The sequence below is a fragment of the Macaca nemestrina genome, chromosome 6 (assembly GCF_043159975.1).
Source record: "Macaca nemestrina isolate mMacNem1 chromosome 6, mMacNem.hap1, whole genome shotgun sequence".
NCBI classification, from domain to species: Eukaryota; Metazoa; Chordata; class Mammalia; order Primates; family Cercopithecidae; genus Macaca; species Macaca nemestrina.
Genome location: NC_092130.1, coordinates 28,051,495 through 28,073,318, shown reverse-complemented (window position 1 = coordinate 28,073,318; position 21,824 = coordinate 28,051,495). Strand labels below are relative to the sequence as shown.

General features: G+C 40.6%; 1 protein-coding gene across 8 annotated transcripts in view; it reads left to right on the top strand.

The window, feature by feature from the left end:
- Positions 1 to 21,824, top strand: part of LOC105466835 (platelet-derived growth factor receptor-like protein) — a 359,309-nt gene that overhangs the window by 290,337 nt on the left and 47,148 nt on the right. For 4 of the 8 annotated variants that reach the window (XR_011624564.1, XR_011624565.1, XM_071098185.1 and 1 more), the window contains one exon: positions 14,640 to 14,730. The gene's annotated coding sequence lies outside the window, so the exon portion shown is untranslated. Of the gene's footprint in view, positions 1 to 8,222; positions 8,341 to 8,405; positions 8,544 to 14,639; positions 14,731 to 19,053; positions 20,910 to 21,824 lie in introns of those variants that run through there. The other 4 variants (XR_978477.3, XR_978476.2, XM_071098186.1 and 1 more) reach the window with 3 other exon arrangements.

The following is a 21,824-nucleotide window of genomic DNA, read 5'->3' as shown; positions in this document are numbered from 1 at the left end:
ATAGGTTCTTCTTTTAAAAATTTTTTTGCCAAGATAGGCATTGTGCTATAACACACGACCTAACAAACTATGGGTAATTAATCTTAATAAGTAGAGCAGCAGTGGAGACAGCCCTAGTTTTTAAATTTTATTATTATTATGGTAAAAAACCACATAACATGAGATCTGCACTCTGAACACATTTTTACATGAACAGTACAGTGTTGTTATTACTAACCACAAATGTATTTTTAACTAAGCACAATGTTGTATAGCGCATCTCTAGAGAATTTTTTTATCTTATATGACAAATTTTATTCTCATTGAGCAGCAGCTCCTCATTTCACCTTCCCTCCCAGGCCCTGGCAATCACCATAGTGCTTTCTGCTTCAATGAGTTTGGCTACTTGAAAGTCCTCATATAAGTGGAATCATGCAGCGTTTGTTCTTCTGTGATTGGCTTATTTCACTTAGCATTGTGTCCTCAAAATGCATTTGCATTGTATCATAGGATAGGATTTCCTTTTTTATGGCTGAATAATATTTCATTGCGTACATGTATTATATATACAATATATAATATGTATAATATATTATACACATATATACTATATATATAATATATAGATATAGCTCACATTTTCTTTATCCATTCATTTATCAATTGACATTTAAATTGTCTTCACCTCTTCATTATTGTAAATAACACTGCATTGAATGTGGGAGTGCAATTATCTTCCAAAATCCAATTTTCAATTTGTTTTGGATATGTACGTAGAAATAGAATTGCTGGATCATGTGATAGTTCCATTTTTAATTCTTAAAGAAACCTCTATACTATTTTCAGTAGACTCTGTACTATTTTACATTTCTGCCGACAGGGCACAAAGGTTCTAATTTCTATACACTCTTGCCACCACTTGGTTTTTTTTGTTGTTGTTGTTTTTAATTGATGAATTTAAAAAATAATGACCATCCTAATAAGTATGAGGTGATAGCTCTTTGTGGTTTTGAGTTTCATTTTCCTGATAATTAGTGATGTTGAGCACCTTTTCATATACGTGTTGGTCATTTTTGTCTTCTTTGGAGAAATATCCATTTAAATCCTTTGCCCATAAAAATAAAAGTTGAGTTGTTTAGGTTTTTTTTTTGCTATTGAGTTATAGGGAGTTTCCTATATGTTTTGGAGATTAATTCCTTATGAGATAGATGGTTTGCAAATAGTTTCTCTCCTACTATTGGGTAGGTTGCCTTCAAAAGAACCTTGCTTTTTGAAGAATAAAAAAAAGAAACTTAGATTATTTTCTTCCTTATTTCTCTGAAACCTTGTGGTTAGTAGTGAATTTCTTAACCTTCACTAGCTGTCTTCATGTCTGCCAAATTGAATAACGAAACCATTCTTAACTAATTCATTACCTTGTAAATACCAAACAGCTTAATATTTATTAAAATGCTCTGTACCATTCACTTAAATTATTGACATTTTACAGACCATTACCACAGTTCAACTCATGTATAATGTGGGTGTATAGAGAGATAGTTTCCCTTAGATTTCTCCATGCCAAAAGTCATAGAGAAGATCTTTGTGTAATCTCTATTAATTAGATGGAAGGGCATATGCCTTTATGTGACTTTGAAAATGACTGACCATCCATTTCTCTATGTATCCAACCACCCAGTTAAGAATGATTCATGTATGGTAATTATAATAATCATAATAAGTATAATTATAATAGAATTTAAAATACTTATTATAATTACAATAACACCTTGTATTTGCATGGTGCGTTACTGTTTACAAAGCACTTTGGCATACATTCTTATAGCAGTCCTGAGGGAATGGTTTACCTCTATTATATGGTTCTTTCTTTTTCCTTCTTTTCTTTTCTTTTCTTTTCTGTTTTCTTTCTTTTCTTTCTTTCTTTTTTTTTTGGTCAGAATCTCACTCTGTCGCCCAGGCTGGAGTGCACAGGTGTGATCTCAGTTCACTGCAACCTCTGCCTCCTGGGTTCAAGTGATTCTCCTGCTTCAGCTTCCCGAGTAGCTGGGACTACAGATGTGCACCATCACGCCCAGCTAATTTTTGTATTTTTAGCAGAGATGGGGTTTCACCATGTTGGCCAGGCTGATCCTGAACTCCTGACCTCAAGTGATCTGCCCACCTTGGCCTCCCAAAGTGCTGGGATTACAGGCATGAGTCACCACGCCTGGCCTATTATGTGACTCTTTCTTGAAGGTTGCCCATTTAGCCAAAGTTTTAATTATATCCTTGCTAATGAGAAGCATAGATGGCTGTCTTAATATCTCTTTAACACATATAGCACAAAATTTGTATTCTCATGTTAATATCAAATTAGTTAAAGGAAGTGGTTTTATTCTCATTTTTCTTAGGTGTACGCAAGGTCCAGAGGAAGTCCATGACTTGATTAAAATTAAATAGAATTTTCATTGCAAGACTTGATCTCAAGTCTGAGCTTTCTGATTGAGTCCATCTCTCTAGAGTCTGAACCTATGTGCCCCGATGAACCACAGTATCCTCATCCGCATAGGCATCTCTGCTTGCCTCATCCCAGAAATTGACCATCATTGATTCCTGGCCACCTCCTCCTCTGCAGTGCCGTGGATGAAAAAAACCATGTCACTCTTATCCACATCCTAACCCCATTCTGTCATTTCTGCCTGCATGCTGGTGAAATATGCTTTTGGCTGGGGGAAGAAAATTTGCAAACTGCCAACCCAGAGATGGCCCTGACAGAGTGGTACATTTGATGACCAGGTTCTGGGAGGAGAAATTGTTCTCTGGTGAGGGCTGTCTTCCTGTGGCCTCTGTGTTGAGAAAAGACACCCCATTTCCTCTGCCAGTTTCCCTAAATTCATTTCATAATGGGCTCTATATGAACACACAATATTTATATATACTCACGGATGTAAGACTGATAGTGTAATGAAGACACATTGGGGTTCGTGAGTACAATCTTGCCATTTTACAAATAGGCAAACTGAGGCCTAACATGTTGGAAGGAACTAGCCCAGTAAAATTGTCACACATGTGATGCAGTGGTTTGGCCAGCTCAGAACTCCGGAAAACCTTGCCTCACTCTGCATGGAAAAGACATGACCACCAAACCTTTTCGTAACCACTTATCTTTCTCATCCATTGCACTTACGCAAATGGAAACTGCGTAACTATTTATTTCTATTTTGTTTATTGTCTTCACCACTGGACTGGGAACTCCTTGGAAAGAAGGGAACTGAATCTGTCTTGTTCAGTGTTTAGCATGATGCCTGGCACACTGAGAGTTCTCAATAAATATTTGTTGACTGAGTGAACAAATAAATGAATATATTAATGGTAAATTAATAAACAAGCCTGGAATGGGACCTCAATTTTAGGATTCCAGAGTGGTAGTACTCCCTTGGAGCAATCTGTCCCTCCATATTTTAGATTTTGTGACATATTTTATATTTAATGATGGCATGAATGGATTTTTCATTCATTTTGTGAGCAAAGGCAAAAGGTCCCTTGCTTTTAGAATGACAAATACAAAGTGACTTAAAATTATATGGTATATTCAAAACTAGAACAAGACCACGAATTAGTACAAAGCTGACTAGAGCCTCTGACAGCACAGCTGACTGACCTAGGGAGGGTGGTTGTTCCTAGGGATGTTTTTTTCCCTCTCGATTCCCCATCCCCACCTCCATCCTTTCTTCTCCCTTCCATCCCTTTCTGTCCACTCCATTCCACTCCTCCCTCACCCAATTAGACCCTTGGCTGATTTTTCATGTAAAGGGAAGGAATAACTGATTTCCAGAGCTTGGCTGAACTCTTGGTCACTGGGGGACACTTGGGTATCAGAGCTAATTTTTGTCCAGCTGCTCAGGTCAGCTGAGTCCTCTTTAGCACAAACAGTCTCTCTCCTCCTTCTGCCTTTATTCTCAGATGTTTGTGATCAGGCAGCCCCATAGCCTTGTGGTCCTCGTCTTCTGTTTGGTCACTCCTAGGTCACCGCATTGGGAACAGGAGGGTCACCCTGCTGCATTGTTTAGTCTAGGTGGGCTTCCTGGAGCAGCAGACCTTAGAGGTGTTACTCACTCTATAAGGGACTGCCTGACTATCAACCACACTTTGTCTTTTCACCCTCTTGCCTGACCATGGCCAGTGTTTTCCTCTGTCTGGTCTGGTTGATTCTTATTTCTCTAGACTATTTGTCTGCGCTACTCCTTACCTGAAAGGGTGCTATCTTAATTTGTTTCGAGATTTGAAAATTGGTCAGTTTCAACCTGCTGTGATGCCTATTTCTGACCTAAATGTGCTAAACCTAAGGGATCTTAGGCTTTACCTCCCTCATTATACTAAAGATAACACTGAGGTCCAGAAAGAAAAATGACTTTTCCAAGTCCTCACCGCAAGTTTTTCTCTCATTATTTCAATTAGTGATTTTTGAAGCCAGCCATGAAAGTAACAAGTTGTTAGTAACAGAAAGGTATTTCAAAAGGTGGATACAAAATCCCTGGAAAGCTTTCTAATCTGTTGCCTTTCCATTGGCCTGATAGGGCCCAGGACTGTGCACTTTAAGCCCTTCCTCCTAATGACTCTATTGTAGATTTTCTGAGAGCCACACTTGCATTAGTATGGACCATGAGGGCACCCTGATTGGTAAAGCAAGTATGGCCAGGCAGATAAATGACTATTAAGAGTGCTCTGGATACTTAAAGAAGAGGTAGACACAGAGAGGGTGAAGAAGGTGATTATAGTGGTGGTGGAGGTGGAAGAGGATGAATGAGTGGTACATTTTAAGCAGTGTTCTTAATTGCAAGCAAAAGAAACCAGCTCAGGCTGCCTGTATTAGTTTCCTAGGGGTAAAAAACCACAGACTGGGGTGGCCTATATAACAGAAACTTATTTTTCACGGTTTTGGAGTCTGGAAGTACAAGATCAAGGTGTTGGCAGAATTGATTTCATTCTGCGGCCGTGTTCCTTGGCTTGCAGAGGTGGCTGCCTTCTTGCTGTGTCCTCACCTGGTCTTTCTTCTGTGCAGTGTGTACCCTGGTATGTCTTTGTGTGTTCAAACTTCCCCCTCTTATAAGGACACCAGTCAGATTGGATTAGGGTCCTCAATGATGACCTCATTTTAATTTAATCATCTATTTAAAATATTTATCTCCAAATATAGTCACATTCTGGGATACTGGGGTTAGAACTTCAACGTACGAATTTGGCAGGGATAGGGAGCCAGGGGAACAGAATTCATCTCATAGCACTGTCCTAGGCTCACAGAGTTGATATGAGGCTGATAGACCAGGCTTAGTAATGGGAGAAATCCATGTGGTAGAAGTGGAGAGGATGAGGAAAGCAACATTAGAGAGGAAAACAGAATGGCCTGGTGAATTTAAGGTTTTGACATTCTTTACTTCTCCTTCCTGGAGTGACAGGCATACTTTCAGCCCTGTTGTGTTTCAATGAAATGAAATAGAGTTAAATGTAAGGCTCTCATTCAATTTCAGAAAAATCAACTGCACAAATGCATGTTGAAAAATATGAAGGCATATTGAGATTACTGAGAATAAAATATAGGGTGTGGAGAAATCTAGATTTAAAGCCCTGCTTCAACAACAGAGATGCACATAAATGGAACACTGACAGAAGAAAGCAACCAAAAATGTTGAATTATTATGTAATAGTGGGCACTTAAATGTACCAACTTTGTGCCAGGTACTGTTCTAAGTATTATATATATATTATTTAATCCTTATAACCACTCTATGAGGTAAGCACTGCTATTATATTTATTGTTCAGATGAGGAATCTGGTACAAAGAGGTTGCAGTAAGTTTCCCAGGACTACCTAGCTGGTAAGCAGCAGAACTGGGAGTTGAACCCAGCCAGTCTTCCTCTAGAGTTCTGTACTATGCTGAAGGATTGAAGAAACTGGACATGTTTATAGAATGGTCAGTTTTCAGATATGTTTTAAGTTGCCATATGGAAACATGTTGTGTTTATTTTGTGTGAGCCATCAGAGTAGATCTAGAATCAATGGCTAGGGAGATATATCATTAATAAGCAGTTTTCAGCTCAGTTTTATAAAGAACTTTAAAATAGTTCAGCAGGGAATTGAGCTACTGAATTGTGCAAGCATGGTTGGTTGCCTATATATAATAGCTGTTTTCCATTCCTCTTTGCTTATAAAACTATTCTTTGTTCAGAGGGCAGTGGGTCCATCTCCAAGGCATGATTTTCAATTGGCCAAGGCAACTTGTAGCAATCCTCTACTCCTCTGTGATTGATTGGTGGAGGGATGCACATGCAATCTTGTTCTGACCAGTGAGGTACTGGGGTAAGTTTCCTGGAGTTTGGGGATGGTTTTTTACCTTTACTAAAAGGGGAAGATATGAGAGAAAAGGCTCCTGTGTGCATCAATTTTCATCTTGCTTTTGATAGTATCATATGGGACAAAGATACTTGATCCAATGAGGAAAACCATCACCGATTTCCAACAAGGTAGAAAGAACCTTGTTCCTTGGTGGTTCTTTTGAGCCCCTAACCAACTCAGGTGTCACTTCCCTGTAGACTTGTTGTTAACTGAGAAGTTTAAAAAGTTTGCCTAAATATTCTGTTACTTGTGGCTTAAATCATCCTGTTACAAGTAGCTTGGGAGGTAATGAGTTCAATGTCCTTGGAGATGTACGAACAGAGCATAGAGGTCCACTTACAGGAATTTTGTGGCAAGGGCTCCGGCTTTTTTTTTGAAGTTTTAACTAGAGGACAATTAAGGTCACTGCTAGTCCTGGTATTATCATTACCTTCCTGCCCCTACCCAACCCCAGCACAAGTCACTCTGTGTGACTCTCTCTGGCTGTGTGTATTGAGCCAGGCTGGCATCCACAGCAGACACTTTCTGTGAGTCACCTATAGTGTCAGGCCTTGGAAAAAGGCAGAGGCTGTGATGTCACAGCTCCTCCAATGACACAGCATCAGGGGACAGCCAGAAATAGACATGTGGAAGCCCTTGTCACTGGCGCTCTCTTGTACTCTGAAACAACCCATTTCTCTTGGCTCAGACACCAGGCTGCTGGAGAATTGGAGAACCAAAATAGACTGAACGTCTAGTCACCCTCTTAGAATTTCCCATCTGCTCTGACAAAGTTCTAGGGACACCTAGGGTGAAACCCACCCAGCAGAACATTGAGAACATGGCAGAGATTTAGCTGGGCTTTGATTCCTAACCACAGTGGCCCATTCACAAAAAAAAAAAAAAAAAAAAAAAAAAAAAGGCCCTAAGACAATGCCTCAAGTCAGTTTTGTCTTCAACACATTCCTGAGGTCTAAGATTGGGACGTGTTAGAGACGAAGGTTTGGTTCATATCTGACTTCCGGTGCTGCAGACCATTGATTGCCACTGAAATGTAGCAGCCAAACCTTTTAGAGCTACACCAGCCATCTGATATAAAGCAAAAAGCTGGAGACCTTTGAGAATCCTGCTTGGAAACAATTTTTACATATGAATGATCATAGCAGCAGCTAATATTAGTTTGACTTTTAGGGAATCAGTAGATGGTATATACATCTTTCCCTAAGTCCAAATGCAATGAAGAGACAGCTATAAGAATCAGAACAATGGATACCAAAGTATCAGGTCCATTATTGATGAATATGAGGTTGGAGGATTTGGCTTGGGGATGAGGCAACAAGGGATATGTTAATACTGTGCCCGAGAGGTTTTTAGCCCTTCTTTGTTGTGCCTAATGCATGACCGAGATCAGATCTCAGTGTATTCTTCCAAATGTACACTCTGATAAATCTCTCCTCTCCCATGGGGAATGTGAGCGAGAGTTGGAAGAGAAGCCAGGAATGTTGGTGTAGCTGAAGTTCCTGCATGTCAAAATGTGATGAGTGAGGAGTAGGTATTTTCCACAATCTTATTGACTTAGTTCTTACTAGTTGCCAGATACTGTGCAGAGAGCATCTGTGTAGACTATCCAATTTAATTCTCTTTTCCACCTCATAAGGAAAGTGCTAGTATTGCCTTCATCTTAGTGATAAGGAAACAGAGGCCCAGAAAGACCCACAACTTTACTAAGGTGACACAGCTAGTATGTGGCGAGATGGGATCCAGACCAAAGTCTGTCCAATGCCAGAACCAATCTTGGAAGCACCAGGCTGCAGAGCCTCCCCTGCCTTACTGCACACTGTTGCTAGGCACTATGAAGAGATAAAGGAACATGGGGTTCTGGATCAGAAGGCTTGGGCTGTAGCCCAGGCTCTGCCATTTTTTAGTCTCCACAACTACAGTGTCCTTGCCTGCAAAATAGGGATGATAATGCCTTTCCTGAGAAGCTCAGGGAGTTTCTATGAGGATCAAGTGAGCCGATGGTCATTAAAGTGTTTTGTAACTGGCTGGCCTGGGACACTGTTGTGCATCTGGGGGTAGGAGAGTTCTGAGTTCCGCCGTGCCTCTCTTGGTAACTTTCTCAGTGATGTAGTTCAACCACTTGACTTCTTGTACCTCAGTTTCGCCAGCTGTAAAATGAAAGCAATAGTCCTTGATTTACTAACCTCTCAGAGGTATGGTGATGCTTAAAGGGGATAAGGTTAAGAAAACACTTTCTTTATGTAATATAGAGATGTCAGAAGATGATGAAAATTGTTTTTGTGTGTGTTTGAGATGTGACACTTGAGGCAGAATCTATTTTTCTGACACAATTATTTATTAGACTCTCATAAACTCATTTATCTGAAGGATTTTATTGGTGACATATTTAGCTTTGTATCTCAGCAATTTTATTTAAAGTAAAATACTAAAATAAAAATAATCTAATTAAAAGAAAATGGTTCAACTCAGGAGCACTAACAAGAATCAGCTTTGAACTAAGTCTTACGTGCTAAGGAGAATAAAATAAAAATATCAAAAAGAGGCATATAACACTTACGTGCCTATACTGTTCTAAATGCTGCAACAGGTACTGTTATTATCTGATATTATTTAATCCTCACCAAAAAAACCTGTGAGCAGGCATTGTATTATGTCTATTTTATAGGTTGGTGGGTAGCGGGATGGGGCTCAGAGAGGTTAAGTAACATGCACAGGCCCAAGATTTGAATCTGCAGTCTAGCCTCAGAATCTCTCTTGTCTTTTTTTTTTTTTTTTTTTTTTTTTTGAGACGGAGTCTTGCTCTGTCAAGTGCAGTGGCCAGATCTCGGCTCACTGCAAGCTCTGCCTCCCGGGTTCACGCCATTCTCCTGCCTCAGCCTCCCGAGTAGCTGGGACTACAGGCGCCCGCCACCTCGCCCGGCTAGTTTTTTGTATTTTTTTTTTTTTTTAGTAGAGACGGGTTTTCACCATGTTAGCCAGGATGGTCTTGATCTGCTGACCTCGTGATCCACCCATCTCGGCCTCCCAAAGTGCTGGGATTACAGGCTTGAGCCACCATGCCCGGCCCATCTCTCTTGTCTTAACCACTGGAGTGGACTTTATAAAGCACAGTCCCTGCCTTCAAACAGCTTGCAGAACAGCTTACAGACCAGTTGAGAGCAGATATGCGCAGATGATAGATAATCAAGAAAGCAATAAAAGACATTGCTACACTGTATCATAGGTCAAATGATACTGTTTCAACTACAGGTTAAAAATAATCTCAAAGTAGAGCAAGTTAATGAAAGTGATGTGGGAGAAGTGACATCTGACTTGGGCCTTTCATGGCCGTAGGGTGTGAGTCAGTAGGAAAAATAATAGGACTATCCATGTAGTACTCGGTCCTATCTAATGGGACTCATTACTTGAGGAAGCAGCATTGGCTAAACAAATCATTAAATCAAGAAAAGAAATATGCATCACAAAAAGAAGCTGGCTCAGGGAATAAACAAAGGAACAATATTATAGATTATTTACTAATCATATGACAATTTGCGCCTCAGCGTCTTCTGTAAAATGCAGATAGGAAGTTCCATTTCACCTTCCTTACAAAGTCAAACTCCTTTTGAAGATCATAAAGGTCACCCACACATATTTAACGGGGTAACAGTTTTTAAAAATCATTTATATTTTTATCTTTTATCTTCCTAATTACTTGGGCTTTGCCCTAGAAGATTAGAGGAGTCTATTGCTTAGAGGAAGGAAGAGGGAGATTAGGAATGCCAGAGAATGGATACAGACCAAAGGGAACATCGGCAAATATCCAGTCTGTAGTCTGGAGAGAAGGTTGCCTCAATTCTTTCAGCTGCCTGTTTAGCATATCAAGGGCATGCTTTATCTGAGCCAGAGGTCTCCTCAGGAAGGCCAAGTGGAAGAGCCTGCCCTTTTCTGGCTTCAAAGATAGTGGGAATTGAAAGAAAAGAGAAGAGAGCAGGAGAATAGAACAAAGACACATGGTCCTAATTTTCTCATCTTGGCTTTGGCACAGGAGGCTCATTAGACAAATTGAGACAACGCTGAAAGTAGATTTGCTTCTTCCCCAGCCTAGGGCACAAGATGAACTTCCTAGTCCAGTGTGGTGGCGGCTGGACTTGGAAGCAACCTGAGAGTGTGTTTGGGGATCTTGCCCGAGTGGGTCACAGTGGTTGGGACAGACTGGCACCACAGTAAAGACTGCAGGTTAGACCCGCCAGGTAGGGTGAGTGGAGTTCCAGCCAAACCTCAGAGAAATCTGTGGTGCTAGCAGTAGGCAAGGAGAAGCTCAGGTAACCCCAGCTCTGTATACTGGTTGAGGCAAGAGAACAAATGACAGTATATGTCAGACCAGCTTCCATTTTTACCGTGAAGGCCAGAGGGGCAAGCAACAACCAGAGGGCCAAGGGAGGTGCTCCCTGGACCAGAGTGGGCAGAGTGGGCCATCCCACTACCCTATATACCACCACAAATGCTTGTAAGCCACATCTCCCTCTCACCACCTTTGTAGCCAGAATTTATCTTCATGGAGAAGCGGAGAGAGGTTATATGAGAGATTAAACCATTTTTATTCAAGAGACTGACATTGCCTAAAATGCCCATGCAGATAATAATAAGAACAGACTGAATTTAAACTAGATTGGTCCTTTAGTTTATTTTTCTACCAACTGTCAGATGAAGGTTATAGACAAATGAAAGTTCAGTTACAGGAAAAATAAATTCATTTTACATCCTCATCCAAGCTGAACTGTGAACAAAATGGTGTGATCCAATTACCTATAAAGTTGTTGTTCTTAAATAATTCTAAGAGTAATATCTCTATATATTGAATTTTAAAATATTTAAGTGGCATTAACCTTTGACTGAAACAAAATAATATACGTAAAAGTCCCTGGCATATATTAGGTTGCTAGGTGAATATTAATTGTTTGAATGTTGTTTGAGGTCAATGTCAGCAAAGATAACAGCTACGCTCCTTGGATCATGGCTCTTGGTTCTGCATTGAGAGCCTGAATATTGGGTAAGATGAACCCAGAATAGCATCATTGCTTTCCCTATGTGTGATTATGTGAGGAATTATGGTCCCAAGCAGAGATTCTTAAATCTAGTCCTGCATCAGAATTATCTGGACAGCTCGTTTGAAAATATAGATCATTTCTCCTCTGTTTCCCCTTGCGATTATGATTCAGTATTTCTGGGGAGGTGCCAAGGCATCTTTTGAAAACCATTAAAATCTGTTCAGATGGCATTTTAAATACCAAGGGGCGCTGTGGTACATCTTTAGTAATTTCTTCTTTGATTGTTGTTGACTCTTACAGACACATGTATGGGTAGACTAGAGAAAGCCAGACTTAATTGTTTTTTAGTTTTTGTCTGTACAAAGTTCTGTGCCTAATCAGCATGGCTCCTGTCAATTCTCTAAATTCCAAAGCAAAACAAGTGTAAGTAAGGGATGATGAGCTTTGTGTTGGGCCAAGTCAAAGAAAATGGCTTCTCCCCCTCATTTCAGCAGAACACAGAGTCTCCAAGCCCAGAGCAATGATTACATGTGTGAGGAAATTCCTCAATCTGCACGGAACTATTTTCTTGTTTTTCTCTCCTCTTTCATCCCTGTTTTCAGGTCCCAGGGGGATATGGCCCTTATCAACTCTCAAACAGGAGTTTTACTGCAGCACGACACAAACAGCAAAGCAGGAAAAGTGTGTGCTACGATTCCTGTAGGAAACCCTCTTTCTTTGGGGTCCTATCACTTTTATCCTACCTCTGTCACCTCTTTTAGTGTGTCATCATGTGCATGTGGCCTCTCCAGCACTTTCTGACTCACAATTTTCTGTTGGTCACCTGACCAAATGATGCCCAGGCTGAAGTTGGCAAATGGCCATTGTGCTGAACATAATCGTTCCAGTAAAACATGGCTTATTAGCATAGAAATCTCTATAAGCCTTTCTATTCTAATTTTGCTGTTACAATTCTGGCCCCCTCGGAGGTCATGCTAACCTAGTTAAGGCTCTTGGAGAAAATACCGTCGTTCCAGCTCATTGCATTTGCATTAAAATATATTGTCCTTCAACTGACATGCTAACCAGCAACCCATCATCTGCAACTTCGTGCAGAACCTGAACTGCAGGGCATCATTTGTTATTTAAGTTGGAGTCTGGGAAGCTCAGTGAAAATATATGATGGGCACCAAGACGTTAGGGTCTTTAAAGTTCTGGCTGTGTGCTCTTCACTCTGAATGAAATGAAAAGATTTTGATGAAAAGCAGATTACTACAAAGTGAAGGATGCTAACTGCTAGGGTCCTTGATGTGTCGCATCCCATAGAGACAATATGGCATTGTGAGGACACAAATGTCAGGGTCAGACTGCTTAGTTGAAATCCCTGTTCTACTATATAGGAATTTTGAAAACTAGTGATAATAAAATAGTCATATCTCACTAGGTTATGTGAGATTATCTCTATAGAGTAGTACATTACATGTGCCCATGTCATTAATTATGATTGTTATTAATTACTAATGTTTTGTATGCTCAATTGATGTCAACTATTTCTATTAATAACAATGTGAAACCTACAGAATGGTTAATCCTTCATATAGCTCACTCTTATGATTTTTGAGAAATTATTTGGGAAAAGATATTTGGGTACTGAAGATACATAAGTAATGAGAAGGGATGATGTCCACCCTCGTAAAGATCATATTCCAGATAGAGAATGTGGAAGTTAGTGAGTTACCCCTTAATGCGGGTCCAAGAAGAGGGTGTGAGATCATTTTTCAAGGATGCTATAGATTTTGTTTTGATTGGATAGGAGGTTGTAAACTGCTTAGAACAATACGTAACACTACATACTAAGTATGCAAATATTTTATTATTGCTGTTATTATTATTAATATTGTTTATACCCACAATTACTTATATTATCTTGCTTAAATCTTGTGACAACCTTGTGAGAAAGGTACTGTTATTATCTGATATTAATAATGAGGAAATCAAGGCTCAGGGAGGTTAAGTAACCTACCCGATGTCACATAGCTTATACAACAGAGCCCAGATTTAAACCAACTGCATTGACTCCTTTGAAATTCTTGTTTGCTTGAGTTGCTTTGTTATAGGTTGTGTCTCTCAAAGAAATCGGGAGAATTGGACCTGTTAAATATTTGGTGATGGGCAATGAGCTGTTTAAGGTCTTTGGCTGTAACGTGTCCTTGGAAGCAAGGAGCTCACTCCATTTGGTTCCTAGGAAGTTCCTCTGGTTGTGCTATCATCACTTCTTGACCTTGAGAGGTTGCCTACTGCACTCTCTGACTTCAAGCAATACTTTATCTAATTCTTCCTCAAGAAAACATCTACGTTTAAAAATATTCTTACAGAAAAGGGGAATCTATACTCTTTTTAAATGATCTTTAAATAAAATTAGACTCTAAAATAGCAAAGTTGGAAGAAAGAGTGAGGATTATTTAAGCCAATTCCTCCATTTTGTATGTGAGGCCTACATGAGGGGAAGGGATGGAAATGTCTGCAGTTTACGTGGTTAATTACTATGCAGCTTGGTGGCTAAGAGTTTGGTGGACTCTGGAGCTGGGTGGTCTGGGTCTGAGTCCCAGTTCTCTACTTGCTAGCTTAATCTCCTTGTGCCTCAGTTGCCTCGCTGTAAAATGGTGGTAATAACAGTGCTTACCTCATGGGATTGTGGTGAAGATTAAGTAAGTTTCCATGTGTAAGGCACTTGGAATAGGGGCTGGCACATAGTAAACTATATATGAGTATTTACTATTCTTGCTGTTGACAGCACTAGGATTTGGGTCCAGATTGCTTAACGTCCTTGTCTAGTGCTCTTTTCATTTCCTTAAATTCTCTTCCATCAAGATCTTTTTTGTAACCAGCTGAGGTTCTTCCAACTTTAGTTTGACCCATGACCACCAGTTCTCTTCTTAGTCTGGATACCTGTGTGGTTTTTGTGCTTATCAGTTTCAAACACCGTGGTCATGGGACTCTGAGGTCAGATAGACTTGCATTTGAGTTCCAGCCTTACTACATAGAGGTTACTTAGCTTCCCTGTGCCTCTGTTTCTTCATTTGTACACTGGGAATACCAAAGAGCACCTACCTTATTAAGATTGCTGATAGGATTAAATAAGCAGTTATTTATAAAAGCACTCAGCAGAATGCCAGACGCTTGCTAGATATATAGTACATGGCAGTACATTATTGTTATTACTACTGTTATAACTCCTTATGGAATTTTCCAAGTCATGAGTGTACTTTCCTCTTGCAGATTATCTGAGTAGGCTGAACGATTGGTGAAAAGGAGGCCAAGCATCTCAAAAATAGGACACCTGAGAGTATGAAGCCAATGTGACACTCAGGTGAGTTAGCCTTATGATCCCTAAGCATTCAGTCCTTGGACCAGATGCATCAGAATCTTCTGGTAAGTGTGCTAAAATATGGGTTACTGAGACCCACCCTATGTCTGCCAAATCAGAATATTCTAAGGAAGCAGGTCCCAGGGAATATATATTTTAAAGCTCCCTAAATGTACTTTATGGGCTGCCAGACTTGGGAATCACAGGATTAGGTAGCTACCTAAATGAAGACATTTAAATGTGCCAAAAGCTTCTCTTTCACCCATCCATTTATCCATCTATTCACCCATCCATCAATCAAATATGTGCTAGTATCTGGTATTTGCTTCATGACCTGCTACTGCTGTGGTGGGTGCAAAAATAAATGATCAATACTCTCAAAGAGTCAATAGTCTAAGAGAATGGATGACTGAAGCACAAATAATAAAAGATGTGCTATGAAGTATGATGGGGGTCCAGAAAAGTATGTACTTATTCCAGGTTGTGGCAGAAGACTCTGGTGAGGTTTCCTTTTATATAATGGCATGAATTCCCTTTCAGATCCATCTCTAATTTAAGCTTCTCCTACTTCTGACTGTTTGTGTTACATACCAATCCTATGGATTTCTATAGTTTTCTGGAATTACTTTTTACACACCACAATAGAGTTGTGTGGCTGATTCCATGTTTTACTTAGAAGCTGAGAGCTTGATAAAAAGTGAAGGCTGCATCTTAATTATCACCTTTTCCCCTACTTCCTAGCTAGGGTCTGGCTCTGCCTAAGCAGCTGCCATCAGTGTTCAATAAACACTGAAGAAGTTGGGTTGTTGCACTGGTTATACAAAGAAGGAGGCAGTGGGTATAAGCCTGGGGCGGGGAGCAGGGCTGGAACCAGTCATGGAACACGTAGAATTTGAATCAAGTTTGGGCTTTAGTTTTTAGGCAATGAGCCTAAGACTATTTTGGAAGCTATATCCTTTGTTCAGAAAAAAGTTAGAAAGGGCAAGAACTAGGGCAATCTATCACAAAGTGTGGGAGAGGTAATTTTATATGTAAACTATTATAAATCACATTTGAGTTATGAAGTGAGACAATTATTCCCTTTGCAGTTTCATTTTATTCTGTCTAATTATTTCAGGGAGACATTCTGAATTGGGTGCTAGTATTTTAACACTTCTCTAACACTTTCTCTTTTTAAATTCTGTTTATTTTTAATTGACAAATAATAATTGTATATATTTATGGAGTACATTGGGCATGGAGGGCGGGTTATTCTGTGATGTCTTGACCTGTGTATACATTGTAACACTTCTCTAATACTTTCTAATCCAGCCGTCCCTAACCTTTTTGGCACCAGGAACCAGTTTCGTGGAAGACAATTTTTCCACAGATGGTTGGGGGATGATTTCGGGATGGAACTATTCCACCTCAGGTCATCAGGCATTAGATTCTCATAAGAAGCATGCAACCTAGATCCCTCACATGTACAGTTCACAATAGGGTTCATGGTTCTATGAGAATCTAATGTTGCCACTGGTCTGACAGGAGGCAGAACTCAGTTGATAATGCTTGTTCACCTGCTACTCACCTCCTGCTGTGTTGCCCAGTTCCTAACAGGCCATAGACTGGTATCAGTCCATAGCCTGGGGCTTGAGGACCCCTGCTCTATGATGTCTATACAACAATAAAATTGCCTAATGATGCATTTCTCAGAATGTATACCCATCATTAAGCTACACTTGGCTGCTTGTGTATTTTTATATATAGCTAAATGTGGCTAGATTAGATGTGATATCTCTTTGGAGGCAGGGATAGTTGGGCAAGTTTCTAAAACACAAAACTGACTGTGTCTTTTCTCTGCTTAAGAACCTTCCATGAATCCCTGCTGTTCATAACCGGATAAATTCTAAGCTGCCTAATTCAGAATTCTAGCTTAGAGATGTCTATACCTGGCTGCTCCCAGCAGTCAGTCTCATGTCCTGTCTCAAACATGGGGCTTCAATAAGTATGAATTTTTCCAAGGAGAACTTTATACTCTGCGTACTTTTAAAGGCTTAAGCCTGGAGACCCCCCTTCTCGCCTCCCTTACCCTTTTCACCAGGGCATCCTCTATTCATCCTTCTAGAGCCTCCTCTGGGGAGTCCTTTCCCAATGCCCACTTCCCAGCCTAAGCTTAGTGCTATTTCTGTAGATACCCAGAAACTATATGTACAGTTTACCTTAGTGTGTCAAAGTTATAGTTACTGCTTTAGGAGAGACTTTGAGCTTTTCATCTTTATTACTCGGGCTTCTGCTACTGTGTCAGGCAGGTAGTTGACACTCAACAAATGTTTGTTTAGCCTAACTCAGCTGAACACATGGAGTTATTAAGCTGATTTTGCTGAGTCTGCAACATTTCTTGCATGCATCCCCTGCTTGGAGTTCCAATTACAGTCCTCCTGCTTCAGTTTTCTTGTCACTCCCTTCCTCTGATAACTTTTGCATACCTCTGTATCACATGGCTTACTTTTTGAAAAGATTTTTTTTACATTCACCTGTATTTGTCTCAAATTTGTTTTTAAAAGAGACTTTGTATTACTACCATCACGGAAAACCTTCATCACTTGGCACAAAAGAAAGTTCAAAAGCTACTCAGCTACTCGGGAGGCTGAGGCAGGAGAATGGCATGAACCCAGGAGGCAGAGCTTGCAGTGAGCTGAGATCTGGCCACTGCACTCCAGCCTGGGAGACAGAGCGAGACTCCGTCTCAAAAAAAAAAAAAAAAAAAAAAATACAACAAAAGACATTCTACTAAATTCTAGCTAGACAACCTTGCCTGTTCTAGTAGATGCACCGAGACCATTAATGAATCTTTCATCCTACTTTGTGTCATCCTCTTTGCCACATGACTTTGGGTCTCCCTCACCAACTAGGCCAAGTTCCTGTCTTCATCTCTTGATTCAGCCATAACACTTGCTCTGCCCAGTGTTGTTTTAGTAGATTTGACGCATACAGAAGCGTAAAAAACTCTTGTGTGGGCCGGGCCCGGTGGCTCAAGCCTGTAATCCCAGCACTTTGGGAGGCTGAGATGGGCGGATCACGAGGTCAGGAGATCGAGAGCATCCTGGCGAACACGGTGAAACCCCATCTCTACTAAAAAGTACAAAAAAACTAGCCGGGCGAGGTGGCGGGCGCCTGTAGTCCCAGCTACTCGGGAGGCTGAGGCAGGAGAATGGCATGAACCCAGGAGGCAGAGCTTGCAGTGAGCTGAGATCTGGCCACTGCACTCCAGCCTGGGAGACAGAGCGAGACTCCGTCTCAAAAAAAAAAAAAAAAAAAAAAAAAAAGGAAAAAAAACTCTTGTGTGACTGGGATAGCTCCTCTGCAATGAGAACACATGCCTGGGATAGTGTACTGAAAAGATGTGAGAAATACATGAAGCAGAGTCCAGTCATCCCAGCCAAGAACCAGCTGTGAATCTAACCACATGACTTTGAGGCAAGTCCAGACCAAGAGCCTTAAAGACGGACCTGCAGATTCCTGAGCTAAATAAAAGTTTATTGTTGAAAGGCACAGAGTTGTTTTTGTTTCCTACAGATATTAATGTGGCAACAGATAACTAATATAGCTGCCAAGGCTCTGAGCCTGAGACATGTTTTCTCTTTGCTAAAAAGGTAGATTAGAACAGGGGTCCCCAAACCCCAGGCCACTGCCTGGTACAGGTCTGTGGCCTATTAGGAATTGAGCCACACAGCAGGAGTGGTGGGTGAGCCAGCATTATCACCTGAGCTCTGCCTCCTGTCAGATCAGCAAGGCATTAGATACTCATAGGAGCATGAACCCTATTGAGAACTGAATATGCAAAGAATCTAGGTTGTGTACTCCTTATGAGAATCTAATCCTGATGATCTGAGGTGGAACAGTTTCATCTGGAAACCATCCCCCTACCCTGCTTGGGGAAAAATTGTCTTCCATGAAACTGGTCCCTGGTGCCAAAAAGGTTGGGGACTGCTGTCATAGAGTATACTTACACAAACCTGGGTGGTATAGCCTGCTACACACCTAGGCTGTATGGTGTAGCCTATGGCTCCTAGGCTACAATCCTGTACAGCTTGTTACTATACTGAATGCTGTGGGGAATTGTCACACAATGGCATTTGTGTATCTAAACATCCCTAAAAATAGAAAAGATACAGTAACCATAGGGTATTATAATCTCATGAGACCATTGTTGTATATGCTGGCCATTGTGGACCAAAATATTTATAGCCTGTGATTATATATGTATATACAACATATATTGTGTTTATATTTATATTTATAATACATTTATTTACATAAATTTTTCTCTACAAAAATTTCTGCCAGGTAGTTTTCCTGCTTCTGTTTGCAAACCTCCAGTGAGAGGTGGCTTATTATTCTGCAAATGAGCCTGTTACAGTCCTGATTGGGTGAAGAAGATAGGCTTGAGGAACACAAAACTGGAAATGGGGGTTCTTGCAGTAATCCAAGTGAGGGACATGGAAGAGCCAAAATGAGCAGGAAGAATCCGGATGTACTGATAGAGAAGCAAACTCCTTTGGTTGATGCTAAGTGCCATAAAAATGTGAATTGTGTAAAATGTGAATTGTAAAGTGGTTGTGCTCACTTTAGAGCCCAAACTTACTGCATAAACAACTCCCAAACCATACAAACATCTATTTTTCCTTTAAATGGACAAAGCAATGCTGACACCCAGTGGCTGGTTCAGATTACCCACAGCTCCCAGACAGAGGATCCCAAGGGAGATGAAAGTCAACTTGCTCAATCCCTACCATCAGAGCAACCCATGATCTTTAGCTGAAAGGGCAAGTCTAAATTCAGCCAGTAATAGCCAGCCATGTGATGTGTTTAGCACCACATAAAGGATAGTTCCTAGTAAGTTTAATGCAGGTAAAAGAGCCAAATTAAACCTGCAGATGAGAAGAGTATTGAATCAAAGTCAGCCCCTTGCGAAGCAGAGACAAAAGCAATTACCCTGAGTTCCCTGGAGAACTCCCATCCAAAGAACCAATACGAAATGAAATAGTTAAAGGTCAGTTTCTCAGTCAAATCAGTCCTCTGTTTTGCCATAACAGGGCAGGCTTTGTGCTTTGGTTGGAAACCACTCAACTCCCATTCTGACACAGAGTCAGGATGTGATAAAACAACAAGGAACTTGACAAATTGAATGGACAAACCAGTCTAAGGAGGGGAAAATGAGTTTGCTAAGGCCTAAAAGCAAGCTAATGGCAGAGAGGAAACACTAGTGTGCTTCTTGTCTGACTAGACTTAACAGCTGGAGCTCCAGTAGCCATCTTGGACCATGTGACAAGGGCCACAATCTTAGGATGGTAGAGGGGAAAGTAGAAGTCTGGTCATGAATGAATTCATGGGGCTGTCATACCAACCTGGAGTCTAGACCAGATTTTTGTGAACTCTCATGCATGCTCAAAATGTCAGTTATCATCTGTATGTCATTGATGCTGATCGTCTATCTACTTGATGTCGCCATTTGAACATCACAGAGGAACGTTCAGAACAAAACTCAGGATCTTCTCCCCACAAATTTGGTTTTCCTTCAGTGTCCCTAAATGACACCACCATCCATTGCACAAACCAGAAGTAGAGGAGACATCCTTGACTCCTTTCTTTTCCTTGACCCCCATGACTAAAAAATCACAAGGCTTGAATATATGACTTTATCCCTTATATTAACCCACTTCTCAACATTCTTCTCATCATTGCTCCAATGTTCTCTGCTTTATCCATTGGACACATTTTGCTTGTTGTTTATCACCTCTTTCCTCTGTACAAGAATGCCAGCTTCCATGCCTGCTCTAGTTTGCATTCCCCTGCTTTTTCTTCAGACACTCTATTCTATTACACTCTATTATTTTCTTCATAGCTCTTATCTGTATCTGAAATGACGTGTATTTGTCTATGAGACTGGGGTCTCATCTGTCTTGTCCTTGGTTGTTGACTAATGTAGTGAGAAAAGAGCAGAGATTTTGTCTATTTGCCTCACTGTTGTATCACTATCACTCAGAACTGTGCCTAGTACAAAGTAGGTGCTCAATGAATACTTGTTGGTGAGTAAACATGAATATAGGTACACACGTAATGTATATATAGTGCTTGGACAGTAGGAGTATGTGGCAAAGGAAGTCCTGAGTTAGCAATTACCTGGTTACAGACTACAACTCAGTTGCCGGTGCCTTGTTATTTTTGTAGTCAATGACTTTGAAAGCCAATGTTGCGTATCTGACAAGGACTCGAAAAGGTAGTCTGAGATTTGATATCATCGTCATCATCTGATGAAAAAAAAAATCAAACCTAGCTTCTGAAATGGGAAGTAGGATACCTGGTGGATGTTGTCTTAGGGCAACTTGGGCTGCCACTTTTATTTTCTGTTGCTTTCCGTAATAGCCAGCATCTATGAAGAAGATGGTTGACTACTTGTTCATGCCGTAGTTTAGCTGGTTTTTGACTGAATCCATGAAAGAAAAGGAAGGAAGGAGGGAGGAAAGGAAAGGGATGGAAAAGGAAGAGAATAAAGGAAAGGAAGGGGGGGGGGAGAGAGAGAGAGAGAGAGAGAGAGAGAGAGAGAGAGAGAGAGAGAGAGAGAGAACCTGTTCTGTTTAAAGTATTACAAGGGAAATAAAGAGAAGGTCTTTATACTTCCTCTTTTGTTCATTCCCTGACCCCACATTTGAATTCTTTATGTTACAGCCAGAATAATACTTTCCTCTGCCTCTCTCCTCTTACTCTGTCTCTCTCTTTTCCTCCTTTCTTTTCTCATTGGCTTAATAAAATAAAGTGTATTTTTACTCTGTAACAACTCAACATTAGTGTCCCTGGTTAGCAGGGGGCCACTCATGTGATTATCTAGGAGCCCCAATAGGGCACCTTTTATCTTGATACTCTGAGCTCTTTTAGGGCCTCAGAGATGTCTACAAACCAGGAAAGAACAGAAAGGATCCTCCATGGAGGGTTTTTATAAGTCAAGTGCATGATCTCTGTGAAATATAATTTGTATGGTATCCTGCGTAAAACTTTCAGTGGCTTCCAGCCACGTTAGAATAAAATCCAAATTCTTCACTGTGGCCTACAGGGTGCTA